We start from the raw sequence: 3805 nt of genomic DNA on the forward strand, positions 1-3805 counted from the left end.
CAGTATTTACACAACTATCAATACTTTGTCGGGTGACCCTTAGCCTTAATGACAGCATATAGTCTCCTGGGCATTATGTCACCCAGCTTCATGCAAACCTCAACTTTTTTTTTTTCCCAGACTCGGTCTGAATAATTTTTGGTCCCAAATTTGTATCAGTTTTACTGGTAGTCGACTGTATGAAGAATTTTTGGGTATAATTTGTCACAGTTTACAACGAAGTGTGGCTGTCACAATGACAATAATAACTATAAACTCTGAATATTTTAACATAATTATAGGTTATGACAAATGATAAAGATTCCATTTTTATGGAATTATAAATAACTCCATAAATCAAATCTTTCAATTTCATCATTATCATTTGTCAAAACCTGTTGTTGAATTATTAAATCGGATTTTATAATCATTATTGCTATTGTGACATGCTTTCTTTGTTGTATGTAATCTTTTATGAAGAAAAAAAATATTCTTGAATATTCTATGAGTGTGTGTGTGTGTGTGTGTGTGTGTGTGTGTGTACCTGGTATTCATCACGTTATGGGGACCAAATGTCCCCACAAGTATAGTAATACCAGTAAATTTTGACCTTGTTTGGTCCCCATGAGGAAACAAGCTTATAAATCACACAGAATGGAGTTCACACTTACATATAATAAACAGAGTAAAGGTTATGCGTGTTTGGCGTGCTGTCCGGGGAGAGGGCTCAGATCTCGGTAATTCTTCCCGAACCCGGAGCACTCCCCCATGTCCGGAGAGAGGGCTCCTAGCTCGGTATGTGCCCGAACACAGAGCGCTCCCCCCCAGGTTAGGACAGAAATAGTTGTAAGTGCGGGGAAGGGGTGGCGGAGGAATGCTGGAAAACTGTCAAGAACAGAGGTAAGTCTGCTGTGTATATATACACACATCTCTTATCTTGTTAATTGGGTTGATTACTGATTGTGGTCCTTTCGTGTTAATTAGGTTAATTATCTGAACGTGCTCCTCTCAAACTTTGTTAATAAAACATCATGTATTGTAAATCTAAAATAGCAGAAAGTTTCCTGTGAGGGTAGGTTTAGGTGTAGGGTTGGTGTAGGGCGATAGAAAATACGGTTTGTACAGTATAAAAACCATTACGCCTATGGAGAGTCCCCATAAACCATAAAAACAAACCTGTGTGTGTGTGTGTGTGCGAGTGTGTGTGCATGATCAAGAGGAAAATTTAATGTGAGGGCAACATCTTACCCCACATTGCTTAGATATGGATCAGTGGATTAAAAATCAAATAAGACATTTTTACCCTTTTTGTTGTGTAATGGGTGTACCCTGGAGATTCCGGGATCTTTTTCCTATTTAGGACATCTTTCAACATAAGGCTGTTAGAAAAAAAAAAAAAAAAAGAAACATTTGTTCCAGTCTGTTCTGTGAGCTCTTTGTCACTGGAAGAAGCACATGATTTGAGTTAATATGTTTATTGTGGAGCAAATTCTTCAGAAATGTAATGTTGCTTGAAGGAATGCATCTTTCCATAATGCGTACCAAGATTAAAATTCCCATGCATTTTCTAATAACTATATCACTGTCATCTTCTGTCTGCATTTATTTTTACGACAGTCATCACCAAACATATGCACTAAGGGACTGATTCAACACAGAGCGTCAACAAACTCCATATTTCACGGCAGACCAGAGGTCCTCCTCCAGATGGCATGTTTGACAGGCCTGTGAGTGATCACTCATTAGACAAACGCTAGTCCAAGCTGTGCTCCATCTGCAGAAGGCTGCTGCTTTCAGTGTTTGCTCTGACAGGAACTGGTGTTAAGTGGATACACCAGACACCCATCTAGAAACAAAGGGCTGTCCACCTATCCCAACCCCCACCATTTTAGCTTAGACTGTAGAAGTCAAACCATCATAACAATATGCTGAAATCACTCCCTTTTGCTTTGTGGTTCTATATATATCTTCTTGGCAAAAATACATTTTCCCTGTTTCCATCATCAGCCAAGATGTAAGACATGAACTTCAGAGCTCAAATGTGGGGGAGTGGACTGTTTGAACTTCACGTTCTTGAGTTTGTGTGATGTTTGGAAAGAGGTGAGAAGAAGGGGAGAAGATATTTGCCCTGTAGGACTTGTGGACTTTTGATTATTTTGCGTTGACATGCCGAACACAGTGTTTGTGGTCCAACTGTCCATGTGTGTTTCTCCCTTCACATAACAATTCAGCACTAATGTAAACTTCACTCTTTAGGTCAGGTCAGTTTGACCACACATGTTTGTAGGAAACAAACTGACCTACACTAAATAACTAGGACCCATTCACACTGACAACGAATAAATAGCTTCAAGTCGACAAGTTCATACTGATTGTTGCTGGAAGCTATTTTTTAGTTGATTGCTGTATCAGTTGGCGAATCACTGCATTCCCACACAACTCATTAGCATAACGTTGAAATTTTATTGCACTGCCATCAATTGCTGTTGTTCATGTCAACAAAAGTGACAGTCGCAAACATTCGCATGACATGTTTTAGTTCTCTATTCCTGTGCTGTTAATCAATGATGTATCTCTAGCCGGCTGATGAGGACAGAGATCCATTGTCATTGCGGAAAATATTTTCTTCCATTTTATTTACGGTTTTGAGGTTCAGAGTTCCTGGGAACATTCCCTAAATGGAAATTCATTCACTTTTGGACATTCATTGCCCAGCTTATATTAGATTCTTATGCAATGTGGGATGCTTTTGATTGACCAAGCAAATGATTGTGCAACTGCTTTTTCAAGACCAAAAATATTACATTATCCTTAAAGGGTAACGTGTAAGAACACAAAATTGTTTTATAAGTACGTCACTTGGCGGATTTAATAATTTAGAGAAATGCTAAGAAAGTGTTGCCTAAATAACCAATTACACGGTACAAGTGACTTAAGGTTTAATTTAATAAAAAGGGAAAGTCCAGTGTAATGGGAAATCCCTATTGTACTAATGAACTAGTGTTGATGTGATCACACTCACTATGGGACAAGAAATCCACACTGTTGAAAGACAGAAAGAGGTCGTGAAGACAAAAGAGAAATACTTCAACCGATCAGTGTCTTATCGATCTTGCTGAGCTAGTGATCTTCTCCATATGGGATTGATAACTTCACCAGAGCAGCAGATACAAGTGTATGGATCGCAGAAGCATTTAAACGGTGTTTCTTTACCTAACAACATGTTTCTCAGTTGTGATGTCTGTGAAGTTATTAGGTTTTGTATTGACCTCATTCAGCATTTCAGTAGTAAATTCATTATATCGAATAGCTTGGCAGTCATAACTCATACAGGAAGTTGCAGGTTGACTATTCTATAGATTTCCTCTTTAATTTTCTTCACTTCACCAGCACTGGCCATTTCCCCAAGTCCACTGGGTTTCTCTCCTCAGTGAATGTGGCATTCATTGACCTACTGACAAAGATGAAGTTGCTTTATTCATCTGAAACCTGCACATGCATCTTAACAATGATCTCTGTAATGAACTCTATTTCTCACTACAGAACATTTCAGAAAACTTATTACTCACAATCTCACATAAGATGTTCAATAACCAAGTGCGATTGTAAATGTAGTTCACTTGAATGCCAATTATTATAGTTAAACAACAGTAGTGAATCAGTCCTACAGCACTGGGACCAGGCCCGGTTCTTGACGGCTATAGAAGGGTGGGCTGGCAGATATCCTGGGTGGGCATTTTTTAGTCATCATATCATCATATAGTCTAGAAGATATTTATACTGTAGATATTGCTATATTAACTATATTATATGTACACTGAAAAAA

At 38.3% G+C, this 3805-nt stretch overlaps 1 protein-coding gene and 1 long non-coding RNA gene across 2 annotated transcripts in view; one reads left to right on the forward strand and one right to left on the reverse strand.

Moving 5' to 3' along the window:
• LOC107656845 (uncharacterized) overlaps positions 1 to 2795 on the reverse strand; it is a 9303-nt gene extending 6508 nt beyond the window's left edge. The window contains exon 1 of the long non-coding RNA XR_001630610.1: positions 2784 to 2795. This is a non-coding gene — a long non-coding RNA (uncharacterized LOC107656845). The remainder of the gene's footprint in view (positions 1 to 2783) is intronic.
• Positions 1 to 3805, forward strand: part of LOC107656844 (tetraspanin-18-like) — a 61476-nt gene that overhangs the window by 33666 nt on the left and 24005 nt on the right. The gene's annotated exons all lie outside the window — the stretch shown is intronic.

Source organism: Sinocyclocheilus anshuiensis, unplaced genomic scaffold (genome assembly GCF_001515605.1).
Source record: "Sinocyclocheilus anshuiensis isolate Anshui unplaced genomic scaffold, SAMN03320099.WGS_v1.1 scaffold2069, whole genome shotgun sequence".
NCBI lineage: Eukaryota > Metazoa > Chordata > Actinopteri > Cypriniformes > Cyprinidae > Sinocyclocheilus > Sinocyclocheilus anshuiensis.